This window comes from Ovis canadensis, chromosome 6, assembly GCF_042477335.2.
Source record: "Ovis canadensis isolate MfBH-ARS-UI-01 breed Bighorn chromosome 6, ARS-UI_OviCan_v2, whole genome shotgun sequence".
In the NCBI taxonomy this organism is placed as follows: domain Eukaryota; kingdom Metazoa; phylum Chordata; class Mammalia; order Artiodactyla; family Bovidae; genus Ovis; species Ovis canadensis.
The window spans coordinates 128,660,513-128,682,472 of record NC_091250.1 but is presented as its reverse complement, the minus strand read 5'-3'; the positions used below and the strand labels follow the sequence as shown (position 1 = coordinate 128,682,472).

Sequence of the window (21,960 nt, the reverse complement as noted above, 5' to 3'; positions counted from 1 at the left end):
CTGCATTGTCTCTTTCCTTTGGGTTTTCTCCTCATTTTTTTTGGTGTTCATTTCTGCTTCATGTTGGAAGCTTTGCTTAACTCTGTGACTCCTTGGTTACCTTTTGATATTCAAAATGTTCTGCCCCTAAAGCTCATTACAAGCTCTGTGGGGCTAAGTCACTTCAGTTGTGCCCAACTCTGTGACCCATGGACTGTAGCCTGCCAGGTGGCTCTGTCCATGGAGTTTTCCAGGCAAGAATACTGGAGTGGGTTGCCATGCCCTCCTCCAGGGGATCTTCCCTACCCGGTGATGAAACCGGCATTTCTTATGTCTCCTGCATTGGCAGGCAGATTCTTTACCACTGAGCCACCTGGGAAGCCCACAAGCTCTGAGGGCAGGTAAATCTTTTTGCCTTGTGGGTCTCACCACTGAGGGATTGGGTAGCCAGCAGGCATTTTCATTGGTAACACTCACCTGAGTTTCTAGAGCTTGTTTTCCAGATCCTTTAAATGTCTCCAAACAAGAACTCTCCAGCTCCTTGCTTAGGTGAATGAGATCTACTGTTGGTGGGAGGCGGTTAGCAGTTCTGAGTAGGTAGAAGGGAGGATGGAGGGGGACCTGATCTTGTAAGTGCTCCGTAAGCAGAGCCCATTTCCAGTTCTAGGCTTCACCAGCCTTTTTCGGGCACACATCCAACTTCTGAGCCTCTCTGAGGATCTGTACGATAGACATCCCTCTGGCATCTCTCTCTGCAGGCTGCCATATCCCAGGTTTCTCCACTTATAGTGAAGATATTATTGTGTCTCCATTCAATTTCCAGCTTCCAAAAATCTATGAAATGATCTCACCTGTCTCACCTCTTCTGCTTCCTTTCATCCCTGAAGTTGCACCTCCTTTATTCCTTCTCTAGCTCTTAAGATAGACTTTTTAAAGAAGGCACATGGTCCTGCCACAACCCTGAAATGGAAGTTTCTAGGTTTTTTTTTTTTCTGCTGTCAATATATTGGGTTGACCAAAAAGTTTGAGTTTTTCCATAACATTTTATGAAAAAAAAAATGAACGAACTTTTTGTCCAACCCGGTACTACTACCTCTCGATATCTATCATGTTCTATCCAGAGTCTGAGATGCAGGAGAAGCCTTCAAGGGATTCTGGAGTGTTGATTATTCTACCCCGTGATGAAATCACGCACATAGACGGCACCCCTGATACGAGCACACGATTGTACATCAACAGGCAGGTTACAGAGTGAGGGCTGCAAGTTTGCCTGCCCAGAGGGATCCAGAAAGGCACACTCAGGGAGCCAGAGAGTGGTGTATCTAAGACTAGGGGGGAAATAGGGGCAAAGTCCTAAAGGCGGGCAAGTGCAGGGGCTGAGAAAAAAAAAAAAGTGTGTCCATCAGCTTGGCTTGAGGAAAGGAGTTTACAGAAGTAAGTATTAATATGCAGGCCTTTCTCTTGCAGGCGCAGGGTGCAGGCAGGCTGCAGTGTTTGATTAGAAGTTTGATTTTCTCTTACGGTGATGTCTTGGGCCTCTGAGGTGGTGCCAGTAGTAAACAACCCACCTGCCGATGCAGGAGACGTAAGAGATGTGAGTTTGATCCCTAGGTCGGGAAGATCCCCAGAAGGAGGACATGGCAATCCACTCCAGTATTTTTGCCTGGGGGATCCCATGGACAGAAGAGCCTGTCAAGCTATATTAGTCCATGGGTCACGAAGAGTCAGACACAATTGAAGTGACTTTGCACATATGCCCGCAAGGTGATGGCTCAGCACGGATAACCTACAAAATGATGATATAAAGAGTGTCTATAAGGGGACTTCCCTGGTGGGTCCAGTGGGTAGGAATCTGCCCTGCAATGCAGGAGACTCAGATATGGAAACCAGGATTAGGAAGGTCCCCAGAGAAAGAAATGGCAACCCATTCCAGTATTCTTGCCTGGAATAGCCCATGGACAGAGAAGACCAGCGGGCTACATGGGGTTGCAAGTTTTGGACATGACTTAGCAACTAAATCACCTCCACCACCACTGGGAATTAAGATCCCACATTCTGTAAAGCAAGTAAGCCTGAGAGTCACAACTACTGAGCCCACAGGCCACAACTAGAGAGAAGCCTGTGTGCTCCTAGAAAAGATCTGGCATGAAGATCCCACTTGCTGCAACTAAGACCCAAGGCAGCCCAATAAATTGGAAAAAATAAAAATAAAAGGAGATGGGTTTAAAAAGAAAAACTGTCTATAAGAACTAAGACATGTGGAGGGATTCCTAGAAGGGAAAGATTGGAGAGCAGACAGAGAGCTGGAACCATCCTTGGAAAAAGGAGAAACTAAAATCTTGGGATGGGAAGGAAAGGAAATAATTTGGCCAAAGTGGGGACTGGGGCAATGGAAAGATTCCAGGAAGAGACTGCAAGTCAATAGTCAAAGGGAAGAAACCCAGGCATTTCTGCCTGATGGGAGAGTGTGTCTAACTTAGGACTTAAGAGACGGGAAAGTCACTGAAGGGTCTTGAGGTCTGGACCAACCGTGGCATGTCACATGGACAGGGTTACACCCTAGATGCTGATAAATCTGGGCTTTTCCCTGAATCTTTGTGATTTCTGTCTGCTCCTCCGCCTGTTATCTAAGGTCAGACATACGTGCAAAGTTTTAGAATAAGAACAAAATAATCTTGATTTTGCAGTTCAGGTGAAATGTGAATATTGAATTGTGTGCAGACAAGAGCATTTTCATGATCTATTCATATTCCGGATTCTTTCTCTTTTCTTTTTTTTACCTCTTTCAAAAATGAAGAATCTTCAGCATTAATCTGCTTAGCAAATCGTATGAACTAAATTGAAAGCCTTGCAGACCTGTTGCCAAGCATGTGAGAATTATAGATTTTTCTTAACCTATTACCCTGGTGTTCATTCTATTTTCTTTTTTTTTCCCTTCCCAAGTAAGGTAGAAAAATTCTGAATATGTTGAAGAGTGAAGATAATTATTTCTTGCACGTTTTATAACTCCAAATTCCCTTTGAAAACATCAGCCTCCCCCCCCCCCCCACACACAGCCTCTCTACACTGGCCATTTCTATGCTGCCCTCCAGCTATTTGAAGGTTCCCTAGCTTGAACCCAGGTTGGATCCCTGGGTTGGGAAGATCCCTGAGAGAAGGGAATGGCTACCCACTCCAGTATTCATGAGCAGAGGAGCTTGGTGGGCTGCAGTCCCTGGGGTCGCAGAGCGTCAGACAGGATTGAGGGACAAACACTTTCACCCGGAGTGGAGCTGCCTTCTCTGTGGACCAGGGGGATGGACCGTTCCTCTAAGGAGATTCTTTAAGCACACCTCCAGATCTGGATTCTGGTTCCTGGTGGTGGGGGTTGCTGTTTTAATTTTATGGGTCCTCCTTTAAATATGGCAGGATGTAAAAATGAATAGCAAATGAGAATTCTCTAAATGCCTTTTCTGTGAATGGGTTTGTGCTTTCTTGGGTGACTCTTGCCCCCAGGAACCTTCCTGTAGGTCCCTTCTCCAGGTCAGGATTATGATTGAACCATTCCACCCATCAAGCCTAGTTCTGTATTTAATCAATCTTGAATCACCAGTCAAGTCCTTGCAGTTCAAATGTCAGGCTTCAAGCCTCCCTAACTTTTGCCATTGGCATTTCATGCAGTACTTTTTCTGTGTGTGTGTGTCTGTGTGTGTACGTGTTTTATCCCTTCTCTTTTTCCTCCTATTGTCCTGACTCTTCCCAGAATGTTTACACTTGTTGAAAAAAGCAGATTTTTCTCAAGCATTTGCAGTCAAATGAATAAGCTCATGAATCAGAAACGGGCTTAGACAGAGAATTTTCCTGCTTCAAGGTATGCAGTAGAGTTCAGTTCTGGCAGCTGTAGGAAAGGCTTCTTGGAGAACCCTCTGCGGGAGGAGCCCTGCTCACCAGAGGGAGGCAGAAGGGATTGCTGCTCACCAGAAAGGTGATGGCCTTTTCATAAGAATGTAATCCTTCCTTTTGCTGCTGAATATTCATGTTCTAGGGGTTGGGTAGAAGTTTCAAAATTCACAGATTTGTGGAAGTAGTAATTGTAAATCAGTATCATCTATAAATGTAATAGGGACTTGTTTGTTTTAAAAGGCCAGGATCACCTAAACTGAGTTTAATTTTTATCCTTTTTCTTTTGTTTATACTGAAATTAAGGCTGGAAGCTTATAGATACTGAACGATTGGAAACAGATGTGCTCTGATGACTTTTATTTAATCATAAATGGGATTAAAGTCAATTTGCTCATTTCTGAGTATTGTTTTTCTCTTAATGTTATAGCTAGCTTACTCTATCTATCTTCTTTGTACATATTTCTTTATTAAATGATAATCCATAAATAGATTAGCTAGAACATTAGAGCTAAACTAACATTACAGATGTCAATGATTTATATATAAATAATAATTATATAATGAATATATATGTGAGCTTCATACATATACATGTCTAAAATCAGTTCTATGGGTGATTCATAAGTAAACTAAATTTGGAGTGCTTTAATTATATCAAGGCATTCTAGAGAAAATGAAAAGAAAATTGCTATTTATTAATCTCTGTGGGAAATAATTTGGCTATATAACGAAGCTCGTATATCATGTAATTCTCATGACAACTCCATGATGTAGATGTGAAAAAACCAAATAACAGAGGGTGAAGGCCCTTGCCTAAAATCGTGGAGCTGGGCTCAGGGCGTTTTCCTATTTTCCTAGAGAAATGTGGTTCCTCCATCTCACTACGAGGACAGAACTAGAACTGCCTCGTGTATCATCCTCATCTCCTTCAGACATGAATACCTCTTCATCTCAAGGTCTTGCTTTGGCGAACATTGCATCACCCTCAAGGTCTTGCATTGGTCTTATTTTGGATACTATACGGTCACCCGAAGACCTAGGTGGATCGCAGACAGGACATGGCCAATAGATGTTCAAAGTACCACACTTGCCTTGGAGGTTTAAAGTCTCAGGGAAGATCAAGGTCTTTGAGTGCTTTTCACACTTGGCATCACTAATCTGGAGAACCCTAGCTCCTATCTCAGAGCTAGTTGTTTTTTCACTCTTATTTTTTCTTTCTGGTGTAAATCTTCACTCAGTGAATGACCACATATAGGGTTCATACTTCAGAAAAATAACTGGAGTTGCATACTTCAAGTCCTGACATCTTATTATGCCACAAAGTGTTTTTCTTTCTTTCTGGAGTGTCCTTTCCACACTACCTGTCTAGTGAACTCATCATTCTTCAAGGCTTTCTCTACAGCCACCTTCTCCAGGAAGCCTGTCCTCTCCGAACTTCCCAGACATAGTATCTCAGCTCCTACTGAGCCGCAAATACTTCTCTGGGGTGTGTGTCTGTGTCTGTATGTGTGTGTGTTATTCACTCAGTTGTGTCCAGCTCTTTGGGACCCCGTGGACTATAGCCCACCAGGCTCCTCTGTCCATGGGATTCTCCAGGCAAGAATACCATTGCCTTCTCCAGGGGATCTTCCTGACCCAGGGATCAATCCAGGGCTCCTGAATTGCAAGCAGGGTCTTTACCTTCTCAGCCACCAGGGACGCCCCATCCCCCATACATTGCACTGTGCCTAGTCTGCTGGTGCCGGTGAGGTCCCATTGGCATGTCTTACTCTGCAGGGCAACACTTCCTTTTCCGCCTCCCTCGTGTGGTTATCAGACTGAGATGTCCTCTGTCTGTTGAGGTAAGATCCGCCTTCAGTCATATGCGCATGCTCTGGAACGCTTTGAACACTGGATGGATTCAAGATGGCAAAACTCTGGGCTGTGAGAGTACGGAGAGAGTCGAAGAAGGGACTGAGACTTCGAGGCTCGGACAAAGTTGAGACCACACAGGTTTCCGTTCACATTTCACGTTGCCTCTTGGACAGAGACGCACTTCAGATTCTTCAAATTAAAAAAATGATGACGATAATACCACACTTGGTTGTTTTGTGGATGAAATAAAACAATGTTATGTGGATTAACTATGGTAGCTTCTAGGACAGGAACTCACCTCAACTTGCCCATGAAGTAATGATGTGTGATGGCTTGTTTGTCAGTATTCTAACTAGTCTTGCATGTCCAGAAGCTGGCGGTGATTAGCTTGTACCCTTCTGCTTTGTAAGAAAGTACATGTGTCCACGGGATGAGATTAATTCTCATTAGAAGGAAATGTAGTCGCTCAGTTGTGTCTGACTCTTTGTGACTCCGTGGACTATGGAATTCTCCAGGCCGGAATACCAGAGTGGGTTGCTGTTTCCTTCTTCAGGGGATCTTCCCAACCCAGGGATCAAACCCAGGCCTCCTGCATTGCAGGTGGATTCTTTATCAGCTGAGCCACCAGGGAAGCCCTAATCCTCATTAGGCTTTCATTTGTGTCTAAAAACCGGAAGACAGTGGTCAGCCCTCCTTCAGATGTATTCAGTAAAGCAGTGAACGATAGCATCCTGCCTTTTACATGGTGAGCAGTACGCTCATCTCTAAGTTTGGAATTCAAGTACAGCATCCCTTGACGGTGCCACCCAGTAACTGGTGTTGTGATGCGGTGTTTAAAAATAGATGTAAATAGTTAACACGTCTTTGAAAAGGAATCAAATCCTCACTTATAGCCTTTATCAACCAGCTGGTTCTTGTAAGCGTCTTCCCGATCTGTGTGCAAACATTACTTTTAAGTGATCAGCTGGCATAATTAGGTAAGATTGTACGCTGGAAGCACAATCCCGTTCTCTCTTCATCTCGGCTGGAAGAAGAAACAAACATTGCGGATGACGATGTGACGGTGCGTTAGATGTTGGAGATTTTTCAGCAGCTGCAGTACCTTGCTCATCAGCGGAGCTAGTTGTTTATTTATTTGTTTTTCTTTTCAAGTTCAAGGATGCGGCTTTGCAGAACCTCAGTCAGAGAGATAATTACGAAGCCAAGTACTGGGGGGTGGGGGGTACAGATAGCAGCTCAGCTGACCTGGGCTTCTGTATCCTGTCTTGTACCTGGATGCTTTTAGTATTCAGTTTAAAAAAATTCTTTAAATTCTCGTTGTATTATAGATTTAAATCAGATTCAGAGAAACTGATTTTAGACCTGATGGGGATGGAGGTGGGGGCTGTGACTTCAGAGACAAGGCGTCAAATGAGTAGGAAGATGCTATGAAGCAGGGAAACCAGTGTGGCTGGATGAAATGGCTACAAAGTGGCAGAGAGAGGAGATCTCATTCTAGCGTCTGCTGTGCCCATTGGGCAGTTCACTAACCCTCTCTTGACCTCATTCTCTGATCCGTGGAAATGAGGGTTTGGAAATAGTCTCCAAATGGACTGAGTGCCTGTTGCCTATCAAAATCCGGGGTGATCCTCACCCCGGGGGGCTCAGCTGTCCAGGAAGACAGACCAGCTGGGTGCAGAACAGTGTGTGAAGGATCCCGATGGAGAGAGTGCAGGGGCCGTGGGCTAGCAAGGCCCCGTGGACTCTGGAGCTGGACCGTACAGTGTCAAGGTCATCACTGAGGCTACCAGCTGTGTGATCTCCACAAAGACACCAACACCTGTTGCAATGGGCTGTTGTGAAACATAGGGAATACTGCCTGATAGATTGTATGTGCCCAAGAAATCTAGTTGTTCACTTGGGATCACAGCACAGAGAACTAAGATTGTGTCTAGAGGGTATAAGAAGATCAGACCTGAAAAAAAAAATCCAGTTGGTGATTGCAAGGCATCTCCCACTTGCCAAGGCTGGGTGACCCGTTTCCTTCCTTCTGAGAAACATGCGTTTGATGTGCATGCTCAGTGCTAGCAGGCCACGCTGTCTCAGCTTCAACCAATGTTCCATTCACTCACCAACCACCAAGCCTTCTTATACCAGATAAAGAACATCTCTGACCAGGGAAGACAGCCAGTATATTCAGTTCAATCGCTCAGTCGTGTCCGACTCTTTGCGACCCCATGGACCGCAGCACCCCAGGCCTCCCTGTCCATCACCAACTCCCGGAGTTCACCCAAACCCATGTCCATTGAGTCTGTGATGCCATCCAACCATCTCATCCTCTGTCGTCCCCTTCACCTCCTGCCCTCAATCTTTCCCAGCATCAGGGTCTTTTCAAATAAGTCCACATCCGGTGGCCAAAGTATTGGAGTTTCAGCTTTAGCATCAGTCCTTCCAGTGAATATTCAGGACTGCTATCCTTTAGGATGGACTGGTTGGATCTCGTTGAAGTCCAAGGGACTCTCAAGAGTATATTGTGAAAACTTTAAATGGAGAATAACCTATAAAAATTGTAAATCAGTATGTTGTACACTTGAAACTTTTATAATACTGTACATCAACTATACCTCAATAAAATTTTTTTGACAAGAACATCTACTGTAAAAATGGTTCTTAATATTCATGGAACAGACTGGGCTTCCCTGGTGGCTCAGATGGTAAAGAATCTGCCTGCAATTCAGAAGACCTGGCTTTGAATCTTGGATCAGGAAGATCCCCCTGGAGAAGGGAATGGCAACCCACTCCAGTATTCTTGCCTGGAAAGTTCCATGGACAGAGGAGCCTGAAGGGCTGCAGTTCATGGGGTCACAAAGAGTCGAACAGGACTTAGTGACTAACGCTTTCACTTTCACTGGATCCTAGGCACAGATAGTGACTCAGGTGTACGCGTACAGTAGACCCAGATGACCTCGTTTAATCTTTCGTTTACAATCTTTTGACAAAAGAGCTCTTGAAGTAGGAGAGATTTCAGTCTGGGTCTCTTTGGGACCAAAACCACCTTATCTGAAGGCTCTTTACAGACTTATCAGATGGAGAAAGTGACCAGAACTTTCCAGAGAGAGAGAAGAACATGTCTGAAGCCTCAGAACACACTCGAATTCTAGGATGCTTTCCTTCCGGCAGTTACGTTTCATTATTTAATAAGAGTGGCCCTGAGTTTCACTGTAGAGAATGAGGTTTACAGAGCTTAGGGGATTTGCTCAGTGATTTTTTTTTTTCAGATATAATTTCCTTATGATTATTTTTGTTTGTTTGTTGGAAACATTGAAATGTTTTCCATTCTCGGGTACCAAAGATAAAAGTCTTTCAAATAGTCCATGCAAAAGGCTGTGGTCTGTGTTCAGACTTTTTGAAAAGCCAGAACCAAAGCAGCAGTTATGGTCCTGAAGCACTAAAACCCTCAGGAGAGCTAAATCAGCACCTTCTCCAGGAAGGGCCCTACGAGTATCTCTTTAACCGCCTCCAGCCCTTTGCTGTCTCCACAGTGCAGGGAGTGCTGATGAAGGAGGAGGGATGAGGTGCCGAACTGCTAAAATATTTTGGAGAAAATCAGGTCTAGCCCCAGGCATCTTCTGTTAACAAAGGTGGCTCGGATGGCAAAGAATCTGCCTGCAATGCAGGAGACCCAAGTTCAGTTCCTGGGTCAGGAAGATCCCCTGGAGGAGAGTGTGGAAACCTGCTTCAGTATTCTTGCCTGGAGAATCCCATGGACAGAGGAGCCTGGCACGCTCCAGTCCTTGGGGTCGCAAAGAGTCAGACATGACTGAGCGACACCAACAACTCTCACTTCCAGACGTGAGCATCCTCTTTGGACAAAAAGAGGTTTTTTTTGTTGTTGTTTTCTTTCTCTTTTGCAGCTGTAAAGCATTTGGTGGTTAGTCAGTCCATTTTTAAATTGTCAAATAATGATTAAGAAATTAAAACAAAACCTAAATATTTAGAGCATGACAAGATCATTGCTAATGGAAACTTGGCATCTGGAGAAATCAGGCTCAAGGGAAAGGAAAAAACAATTCCTTATACAATCACGCATGATCAGTCTGATCTTTGTCCTAAAGGGACTTTAAAAATCAGATTTCAGAACTATCAGACTAGTTCACACACTGCAGCTAGAGAGTAGCCCCTCTGCTCCAGTCAGCGATGAAACCCCAGCACAGCCAAAAACAAAAATAAAAAAGCCTGTTTTGAGTATGTACTATGCAGAAAAAATTGTATTGTGTTTTTTTCTCAGTTCCCTCTTCCCCACTCCTCAAAATATGGGACAAATAGGGCTTGAAATTGGGCTTCCCTGGTGGCTCAGATTCTGGGAAAGAATCTGCCTGCCATTTAGGCGATCTAGGTTTGATCCCTGGGTTGGGAAGATCCCCTGGAGAGAGGAACGGCTATCCACTCCAGAATTCTAGCTTGGAGAATTCCATGGACAGAGGAGCCTGGCGGGCTACAGTTTATGGGGTTGCAATGAGCTGGACATGGCTGAGTGACTAAGCAGGCAGTGGGTGGAGTTGGGAGGATTAAGAATGAGGTCTTTAAATGCATATATCCGTGTGGAAAGAAAGTGCTGGGTATGTGAGAGTCTTTATTCTGTGCTTGCCCATCTCTCCTGGAGAACATGCTAGGCCTGTTTCCTCTTGGAGATCTTTGTCCCAGTAAGTTCACTGCCAGGAAAACTCTGCCCTTGTGTTTTTGGGGGGTTCATTCCTTCCTGCCTATCAGGTCTGGGCTCAAATGTCACTTCCTGAGAGATTCCCTTGACCTGTGCGTCTGGGCATCTCTGATCTTCACAAGCTGTTCACGCCACCCTCCCCCATCATAACACTTATCATAGTCTGCAATGATCTGGTTCCATTCTGTCTTCTTGTCACCCCCATCCACTAAGCTTTAAACTCCAGGGGGCCTTGTCTGGTTCTCTACTGCCCAGGGCAGAGCCTTGCACAAAGCAGGCACCCAATAAATATTTTTGAGTAAGTGAAAATAAGTGCTTTTATAAAAGTAAAGCACCCTATAAATATATTATTATGTGAACGTTGAAATCAGAAAATTTTCCCGAAAAGAATTTTAAAAATATTTGTCACTTCATTTCTAGAATTTTTTGAGCCAACACTTCCCCTGAAAGCTCGTTTTAACTGAACTCTTCATGGACTATTTACCCAAATGCCAGTTTCTAGATGTTCATTGTTGTTCAGTTGCTCAGTCATGTCTGACTCTTTGCAACCCCATGGACTGCAGCACGTCAGGCTTCCCTGTCCTCCACTATCTTCCGGAGTTTGCTCAGATTCATGCCCATTGAGTCGATGATGCTATCTAACCACCTCATTCTGTGCCACCCCCTTCTCCTTTTGCCTTCGATCTTTCCTAGCATCAGGGTCTTTTCCAATGAGTCAGCTCTTTGCATCAGATGTTTAGGAAATCAATATTTTCTAAAATAAAGTAACTTTATATTTAGAGTAAAAAAGTATCTTGCTTGTTAGCTGAATATATAGGGAAGAGCCTGCATTTTTTTTTTAATATTCGTGAGAAGAAAAATGACTAGGTCGCTATACCAGCCTACCAAATGCAACGAATCAGGGCAATCCACAGTTCATGTGTACTCAGGACTTCAGAGCCTGTGGCTGTCAATGTTCGCAGAACTGCTGAATCATGGAATTTCAGCATCAAAGGAAACTTGCGGTTCATTCACTTTACCCAGTCTGCAGATCTGATATGTGTGTCCCTAAATCATTTCTTTAATTCTGTAGGTTGTATCCTCTGCATTAATTAAGAATTGATGTAGTCTCGCTCACACTTGTGTTTTAAGATATTTTCTTGAGGTTTAATTTCTAGACATCATTTACATTGAATAAAAATTGAATTGTGCATGCTATCTCCCAAATTGGAAGGATAGTTCTGATGCTTTTGAGGTAGTAAAATTTCATTTCAAAAATATTGCCTGAAATGAATACAGAATTTATGAGCTGGGGTTTGGGAATACTTACTGTGCAGAGATTTTTGTCCTGAGGGCAGGAAGGTTGGGTGCAAGAAAGTTTTTATTTTTGGACAAAAATTTGACCTAAGGTAGAGAGTGTTCTTTGAGTTTGAACAATAATATATGAGATGATAAATATGTCAAGTGTGTTAGAACAAATAGTCATTTTATTCAAGGTCTTGTTCAAAGAAAGTGGCGATATAGCCTCTGTTTTATACAAAATCATGGTTGAAATGATGCCTCCTAGAATCCTGTCTTTTTGATCTGGAAGGAATCATGAAGATCAGCTAGCCCAGTGGCTTTCAAACTTTTCTGTCTGCTGCCTACGGGAAGAAATATGTTTAGGGGGCAGCATCCCACACACACATCATGCGGACAGGCAACCACAACTGAAGCCAGAGATCCAGTATCTGCCTCCTTGCATAAGATGCCTTCTGTTTTCTATTTTTATGCTGCATCATTTAAAAAAGTATTGGTTGTGCCTTCACAGATCAAGCTCAAGAACACGAGTTTGTAGATTACACATATGTGCATTCAGTCAGATCAGTCGCTCAGTCATGTCTGACGCTTTGCAACCCCATGGACCGCAGCACACCAGGCCTCCCTGTCCATCACCAACTCCCGGAGTCCACCCAAACCCATGACCATCGAGTCGGTGATGCCATCGAACCATCTCATCCTCTGTCATCCCCTTCTCCTCCTGCCCTCAATCTTTCCCAGCATCAGGGTCTTTTCCAATGAGTCAGCTCTTCGCATCAAGTGGCCAAAGTACTGGAGTTTCAGCTTCAGCATCAGTCCTTCCAATGAACACCCAGGACTGATCTCCTTCAGGATTGACTGGTTGGATCTCCTTGCAGTCTGAGGAACTCTCAAGAGTCTTCTCCAACACCACAGTTCAAAAGCATCAATTCTCTGGCGCTCAGCTTTCTTCACAGTCCAACTCTCACATCCACACATGACCACTGGAAAAACCATAGCCTTGACTAGACGGGTTTTTATCGGCAAAGTAATGTCTCTGCTTTTCAATATGCTATCTGGGTTGGTCATAACTTTCCTTCCAAGGAGTAAGCATCTTTTAATTCCCTGGCTGCAATCACCATCTGCAGTGGTTTTGGAGCCCAGAAAAATAAAGTCAGCCACTGTTTCCACTGTTTCGCCATCTATTTGCCATGAAGTTATGGGACCAGATGCCATGATCTCTTTGTTTTCTGAATGTTGAGCTTTAAGTCAACTTTTTCACTCTCCTCTTTCACTTTCATCATGAGGCTCTTTAGTTCTTCTTCACTTTCTGCCATAAGGGTGGTGTCATCTGCATATCTGAGGTGATTGCTATTTCTCCCGGCAATCTTGATTCCAGCTTGTGTTTCTTTCAGTCCAGCGTTTCTCATGATGTACTCTGCATAGAAGTTAAATAAGCAGGGTGACACTATACAGCCTTGACGCACTCCTTTTCCTATTTGCAAGCAGTCTGTTGTTCCATGTCCAGTTCTAACTGTTGCTTCCTGACGTGCATACAGGTTTCTCAAGAGAATGCACGATATTTATTGTTCTCTGTCTGACTTACTTCATTGTGTAAGGTTGTCTCTAGGTCCATCCACATTCCTGAAAATGAGAGTTTCCTCCCATGTTACGGGTAAGTAATATCCTATTGTATATATGCTTATATGGCACATCTGTTCTATTCATTCTTCTGCTGGGGAATGTTTGCGTTGCTTCCATGTCCTGGCTATTGTAGACGGTGCTGCAATGAATGTTGGAGTACATGTATCTTTTGGAATTACGCTTTCTTCCTAGTTTATGCCCCAGAAGCAGAATTGCTGGGTCGTATGGTAGTTCTGTTTTTAGTTTCTTTAAGGAACCTGCGTGCTGTTCTCCATAGTGGCTTCACCAATCTACATTCCTACCAACAGTGTAAGAGGGTGAAAAATGGTACAGATGGGCCTGTTTGAAAAACAGGGATAGAGACAAAGATGTAGAGGACAAATGTATGGACACCCCAAGGAAGGAGAGGGGAGAGTGAGACGAACTGGGAGAGTGAGACTAGCATATATACACTACTGTGCACAAAACAGATAACTCATGAGAATCTACCAGATAGCACGGAGAACTCTACTCAGTACTCTGCTGTGACCTAAATGAGAAGGAAATCCAACCAGAGGGGTATATGTATCTGCATGACTGACTCACTTTGCTGAACCACAGAAAGTAATACAACACTGTCAAGCAACTGTACTCCAATAAAAATTTAAAAAGCAAAAAAAAAAAAGAACAGTTTGGAAGATACTAACCATTCACTTTACTAATGGGAAGACAAAGGCACAAAGGAGGGGGGTGGTTCATCCCCCAGCTCTTAGCAAATTCAAGGAACCCTCTTGCTAAATTGTGTGCAACACGCTGCGTCTTCTCTGTCATTCCAATCAGTGAGCCCATGAAACCATAAGAAGTTACCATTTGCTATGCTAGGCTTAGCTGCTCAGTCATGTCTGATTCTGCAACCCCATGGACTGTAGCCCCCCAGGCTCCTCTATCCATGGGGTTCTCCAGACAAGAACACTGGAGTGGGTTGCCATGCCCTTCTCCAAAGGATTTTCCCAACCCAGAGATTGAACCGTGGTCTCCTGCATTGTAGGCAGATTCTTTACTCTCTGAGCCACCAGGGAGGACCATTTAGTTTAGTTAAATCAAAAGAAAACCCACATTTTCCCAGTTTAATCCCAAGTCCTCAATGTCACGTTTCCTACCCACTCTGAGCACTGTGCACTGGTTCCTTATAGCAGAGCTTGAACCCTTACCATAATGAGCCAGTGTTGCTCTCTAGGATGGGTATGAGAAAACATGGGTAGAGAAACCTGATTAAAGAACTCCTGGCTCTGGTTCTACCCTACTCCGTTTCCCTCCCATGAATAATGACTTTTTGAAAAAGTATAAAAATAAAGACCAAAATATACAATATTGTATTTTGGCTTAACCTTCTAAAAGTCAACCTTTTCGGGGATGCTGTGTAGATGAAGGTGGCCACACATTTGCTGATGGTTCTCCTGTGAAGAGGCAGGGTCTGTTTGCCCTCTGCTTGAACAGGCACCCACAGCAGATGCGGTGCCAGCTAGACCTGATCTGCAGGTGAATGGTAGTTTCCGCCCTGGTCCCTGTTCTGAGTCTCCCTGGAGACGTGTGACTACCCAGCTCAGGGACCCTGAGAGAGGCCCTGGCACTTCAAGGAGGTGGAGAGGACTCAGCAGAAACCGTCTTCCAGCGGTCCCCATCTGGGGGCCAGGCAGGTGATGAAGTCTCAAGGACCTTTCAGTACGGGTTCAAACAGGGTGATATTCACGTAGATGGACCTGACTCCAGCCCAATACCACCCTCTTTGGACCAGTTTGATCCTCCATGCAACAGAGAATCACCCAGCTAAGTCACTGACCATAAAATCATGAAATTTCATAAAATGGCTGTTGTTTTAAGCCTCCAAATTTTGTGGTAACTTTTGAATGCAGCGATGGAAAACAGAACTCTTGAGTTGCTGCAGATAGTTCAAGTAAGCTGTTTCCTAGAGGCAGTATTCCCAGGTGGCACAGTGATAAAGGATCCGCTTGCCAGTGTAGGAGATGCAAGAGACACAGAGTTGATCCCTGGGTTGGGAACATGGAAGAGGAAAATGGCAACCTGCTCCAGTATTCTTGCCTGAAAAATTCCATGGACAGAGGAGCCTGGTCCATAGGGTCACAAAGAGTCAGACACAACCAAGCATAGCACAGCACACAGGCAGTATAGCATGGTACAGATTCTGGAGCAAGAATATTTCCTCTGAATTTCCATGTGCCTCACTTTCCTCATCCATAAAATGGGGATAATAACCACCTCATAGGAGGATTACTTGAGGATTAAAAAAAGTTAATACCAGTATATATAAAGTCCTTGGAACAGCATCTTATACACAGAAAGTGCTATGTAAATATGTCTTATTATTCTAGAGCAATAAATGACAATTTGAATGCTGGTTTAGGTAACAATTCTTTTAGATTGTGACCAGGCCTTTGTGCTGGGTCTTCAGGTCTCCTAAAATCTGACTTGCAAAAATAATTCAGATTGGGCTTGGAAATGAATATCCCCATGGGACCTAAGAGAGATAAAGAATCGTAAACAAGGAGCAGAGAGACATGACATTTGCTACAGTGGCATTTAGTGACAGGTCCACTGGTCTTAAACATTGTTATTAGCCATATGAACAAGAGGTTGAACAGCACATTATTCACACCTGTACCATCAAATCAAGTAGAAGACTTGAGAAAACGGATTACATCTCCATGTCAGAAGAGAGTAGGAGGCTGCGCTGGGGAGAAGATGAAACAGCAAGATTCACTTCTGTCAAGTTCAAGATTTTGAATTGAATTTGTCGAAATATCAGTCCTTTCCCCAAAGGACGATTTGCAGCCTCTCAGTTGAACAAGTGTTTACAGAAGGTATGCCAGGCACCATGCCCGAAAATGTAAACTCCAAGGTGGGTAAGGCCTGCCCCTTCTTGTAAGGAACTCACAGTCTCATAGGCGATGCAGGTAGAAACCAGTAAGAATTAGGGTGGCAGGTGCCAGAAAAGGAAAGTATGAACAGGAGGTTCCTTAAAAGACTAAAGATAGAGTTACTGTGTGATCTAGCAATCTCAATCCTAAGCATGTATCCAGAAAAGACTAATCTGAAAAGATACACACATGCTCCATGTTCATCGTGCAAAAGCCAGGACTTGGAAGCAACCTAAATGCCATTGGCCAAGGAATGGGTCAAGAAGGTGCTGTATATTTGTATGGTGGAATACTGGTGTTCAGTCACTAAGTCATGTCCAACTCTTTGCGACCCCGTGAACTGCAACACGCCAGGCTTCTCTGTCCTTCACTATCTCCCGGAGTTTGCTCAGACTCATGTCCTTTGAGCCAATAATGTCATCCAACCATCTCATCCTCTGTCGTCCCCTTCTCCTCCTGCTCTCAATCTTTCCCAGCATCAGGGTCTTTTCTAATGAGTTGGCTCTTCACATCAGGTGGCCAAAGTATTATAGCTTCAGCTTCGGCACAAGTCCTCCCAATGAATATTCACAGTTGATTTTCTTTAGGATTGACTGGTTTGATCTTCTTGCTGTCCAAGAGACTCTTAAGAGTCTTCTCCAGCTCCACAGTTCAAAAGCGTCAATTCTTCAGCTCTCAGCCCATGAACAGTATGAAAAGGCAAAATGATATGATGGAATACTACCCAGGCATAAAAAAGAATGAAATAATGCCATTTGTGACACCATGGACGAAACTTAGAGGTTATCATACTAAGTGAAGTAAGTCAGAAAGAGAAAGACATATGACATCACTTACATGTCCAATCTAAAAAAAAATGATACAAATGAAATTATAAAACAGAAATAGCCTCACAAACATTGAAAACAAACTTATACTTACCAAAGGGGAAAGGGGAAGGATAAATTAGGAGTTTGGAATGAATAGATATACACACTGTGGGCTTCCCTGGTGGTTCAGTGGGTAAAGAATCTGCCTGCAATGCAGGAGACCTGTGTTTGATTCCTGAGTTGGGAAAATCCCCCAGAGAAGGGAAAGGCTACCCACTCCAGTATTCTGGTCTGGAGAATTCCATGGACAGAGAAGCCTGGTGGGCTACAGTCCATGGGGTCACAAAACAGTCAGATACCGCTTCACTACTAAACGAAGAAGAAGAAAGAGCTATGTTCACTTAGCCATTCATTCACTGAAGCTGACACCATGGAAATAACACATAGTCAGTGCTCTTCCAAAACCTGCAGGGAGAATCATTAATCAAATAATTGTCACACACAACAGATCAACAGTATATAATCATAAATTTTTCACCTTATGTGTTTATGAAGGAAAAGCAAAGCGATCTATTGGAGGACAAGTGGTATCTAGCACTAGAGGGCAGGGTAAAGCAGTTCTTTAAAAGAATGATGCTTGGGCTTGAGGCTTGAAGGATGGCATACACAGTTAAGAAGAGAAGGGGAGGGAACAGGGTGGTTGGGCAGAAACTACAGTCTGTGCAAAGGTCCTGTGGAAGGAGGATCTTGCAACATAGCTTTGAGGAAACAGAGGATTTGCTGGAAGGGATGCTAGATATCAGTAAGTACCACGTGGTCTTAAGTAGAACCATTTGGATTTATTTAATCTCAATTTAAAAAATCAGGGCTAGTGTAGACTTCAGTGAACTATTTTGGATAGTGTAAATCTTTTTAAACTAGGAGAAACATCTAAAAGAGGCTAGTCTATGTCTCTTCACCCAAAATGTCACTAGTATGAGGGATACTACAGAGTTGCTTTTTTAATCTGAAATCATTATTCTACTTAGGATACTAACCAGTATAGTGCTACTATAGCGTTCAGTTGGAAACCTGGTTCTAAACCCAGGAGGATTTTACACTGTCATCCTGAAGGCAAAGAAAAACACAATACTTTGCTCTTTATTTACAATTAAAAATGTTTGTTAAAGTTCACGTTCTCCTGCTCTGTGGTAATTTTCAGGCTCAATATGAACAAATGCTAAGTAACACATGTGAACGATCTGAATATACAGAATCATATTTCCACAAATGTTCTGCTTCTCCATCAATCACTCATTGCCTCTTAGAAGGAAAATAAATTTGCTTTTGAATGGAGAACCAGTGATTATTTTTTCTTCCTAATATTAGATTCTAAATATTTGAACGGGTTGCAAAATCTGTTCATAATTTAGGACTTAGATGAAGCCCCTCCTCCAGGAAGCCTTCTTTATTTCTCTGCTTAGGTTGATCTGCATATTTTTCTGATGCCCTTCACTTTGTATCCCTGACTGTGGTACTTCATTTTATCTTTTTTTTTTTTTTAACTCTCTCTTAGGTGCCTGCCTTTTTCCCCCAGTTCAGTTCAGTTCAGTTCAGTCGCTCAGTCGTGTCCGACTCTTTGTGACCCCATGAATCGCAGCATGCCAGGCCTCCCTGTTCATCACCATCTCCTGGAGTTCACCCAGACTCACGTCCATCGAGTCAGTGATGCCATCCAGCCATCTCATCCTCGGTCATCCCCTTCTCCTCCTGCCCCCAATCCCTCCCAGCATCAGAGTCTTTTCCAATGAGTCAACTCTTTGCATGAGGTGGCCAAAGTACTGGAGCTTCAGCTTTAGCATCACTCCTTCCAAAGAAATCCCAGGGTTGATCTCCTTCGGAATGGACTGGTTGGATCTCCTTGCAGTCCAAGGGACTCTCAAGAGTCTTCTCCAACACCACAGTTCAAAAGCATCAATTCTTCGGTGCTCAGCCTTCTTCACAGTCCAACTCTCACATCCATACATGACCACAGGAAAAACCATAGCCTTGGCTAGACAGACCTTAGTCGGCAAAGTAATGTCTCTGCTTTTGAATATGCTACCTAGGTTGGGCATAACTTTTCTTCCAAGGAGTAAGCGTCTTTTAATTTCATGGCTGCAGTCACCATCTGCAGTGATTTTGGAGCCCAAAAAAATAAAGTCTGACACTGTTTCCACTGTTTCCCCATCTATGTCCCATGAAGTGATGCCCAATTGTATTCCAAACCATTCCTAGCACGGCAGCTGGCACTGGATAATTGTCAATATGTGTGTCTGTTGGTGGGATGGATGAGGGAAAGAAAGGGACAGTAGAGTTGCATTAGCTCAGGCTCTTACAGAAAATAGAATGTGACTCTTGTGAACCTAAGAAGACAATGTATTACAGGGGTTTCTCTGAGGATGGACAGGAAGTTTGAGGAATTTGGGAGAGTTGAGAACCAGAGGACACCACGGGATACAGCAGCAGAAACGTCATGATCATAACTGCTTGCCGTCACTGGGTTGAGCCCATCCTTTCTCCCAACCTTGTGTCCTGCTCTTTAAGACTCAAAGTCATCGGAGAGGGAATCCAGAACTAAATCTAGGTTTCCCTGTGGACACATGACTGCACCAGGTCAGGACGAGGAAGAGCCTACAGGACTCGCTTACTTTCTGTGGGTGGTGTGTTTACTATTCAACCAGGTCTCTGCATGTTGGCAAAAGTTAATTTTCCAGAAGAAAATCAGTTAGTGCTATTAGAAAGATCAGTATGGGTAGGAAGAAAAACCTGTAGACATATCCATTGCATGTGGAAAGGACTCCACAGTAATGAAGTTGGTTTTGCATTTGTCTTGAAAGAAATGGCAACCCACTCCAATATTCTTGCCTGGAGTATCCCATGGACAGAGGAGCCTGGCGGGCTGTAGTCCACATGGTCACAAAGAGTCAGACACGACTGAAGTGACTTAGCACCCACACACTAAATGGCTGGTGACCTTGGGTATATCATTTATCCCCTCTGGTTCTTTGCTTTCTCACTTATTGCATGAAATAACCTTGTCTTCCTGACCTCCCTGGTTGGTTGTAAGGGTCATAGAAGACAACGTATCTAAAATTACTTTGTGAATGAGAAGTGCTCTGTAAATGCAGAGCACTCTCTTTACAGGTGTTTGGTCTATTCTGCAGCAGCATTATTCAGTAGGTGCTGGTGAGCGAAACTGAGATGTTTATTTCTCTCTTGGGTGTCCGTGTCCAGAGGAAATGTGGAGGTGACTTGCTTTCACTTGCACTATGCATTCCAACAGCAGTGTAAATATCACGCATGTTTACTGAACATTCATTATGTGTTGGGATCTCGTCTCAACCACTTTCTGTGTCCTAACTCACGTAATCCTCACAACCATCTCATATGTTAAATGATGTGAATATTCTTATCTTACAAATGAGTAAATTGAGGTACATCCATCCTCAGAAGTGTCTCATCAACATCCCCTTCTACCCTCTAGATCCCACTGGCAGAATCTGAATATCAATTTTTACTTCTTCACTGCCTTGCTAGATTATAAAGAAGATTAATGGGGAAATGTTGGCATAATATTTAGTGTTCATTGGAAGAAATCTTCTGGTGAAAGCTATTATTGTGGTGCATTTTCCTAATAATGAAATATGAAATATTGTAGTAGTTTTATGCTCTTCTTCTCTTGAATTAATCTTTCTAATCCTAGCTCACTATCAACTAAGTTTTCAAAGACTTCAGAATAGTTACTCTTTCTTAAGGATTTTCTCCATGATTTTATACAAATACACACACACATATATATATGTATGTAGCTATAATAATATATGTATGTAGCTATCCATGTAAAATATATGTATGTAAACATATTTACATACATATGTTTACATGTATACATATATTTATGTAGGGGCTTCCCTGGTGACTCAGGGGTAAAGAATCTGCCTGCCAATGCAGGAGACGCAGGTTCAATCCCTGGATAAGGAAGATCCCCTGGAGAAGGAAATGGAAACCTACTTCAATATTCTTGCCTGGGAAATCTCATGGACAGAGAAGTCTTGCGAGCTATAGTCTGTGGGGTTGCCAAAAGCACTGGACATGACTTGGCAACAAAACAACCAAGCTATATATATATTCGACTCACTATATTCAGTAAAGTGTATTCATTGTATATATTCATATACAATTCACTGGTTCCAGTCTCAACTATATACTGTTTTTCCCTTGAGGGTCAGCACTCTTGAGTTTAAACCCTGCGAGAGTTTAAACTCTGGGTCCAAAAAGGGTTGTAGCCCCTCTGGAGAGCTGATGATCAAGTTTAGACTTGGGGGAACAAAGCAAGGAAGCCTATGTTAGAACTTTAGCTGCAGCTGAAGAATCAATGCCAGTGCTTTTTAGGGTATAAAAAGGAGCCCTTCCTGGGTTCAGAGAGAAGGAAAAGGAGAGAGGGAATGAGTGTGATCTGGAAAACTTTCCCCTGACATCCTGTCACTCACCCAAATGGCTGGTGATAATTCGCACCAGAGACGTTTGTAAGATCAGATGGGGTGCCACATCTGTAGAAGCTGCATCTGACAATGGAGTGTCAGTCACGGGGACTCTATGCCTCGCTAATGTCAATGTGCTAAACCTCAATTGTCAGGAATGTGGTGAGAAATTATAAAAGTTGGGACAGAAGACTTTATCCAGGGGATAGAGTTTAAGACTGGGTGTGATAATCCCAAATTTCCCCATGAGCAAAATAAAGATACAGGCATATTGGGGCAAGATTGGGGGCCTAGAAGAAAAATAATTGGAAAGATTTCTATAAGACTGTGAATGAGTTCTGATAATTTTATTAACTAAAATATTATAATATTTTTGTGTTCATTAGCCAATCTTCCAAATTCAAGAAAAGCTCCTTTAC

At 43.3% G+C, this 21,960-nt stretch overlaps 1 protein-coding gene across 12 annotated transcripts in view; it reads left to right on the top strand.

Moving 5' to 3' along the window:
* The window catches only part of LDB2 (LIM domain binding 2), a 463,909-nt gene that overhangs the window by 77,280 nt on the left and 364,669 nt on the right, over positions 1–21,960 (top strand). The window lies entirely within an intron of this gene.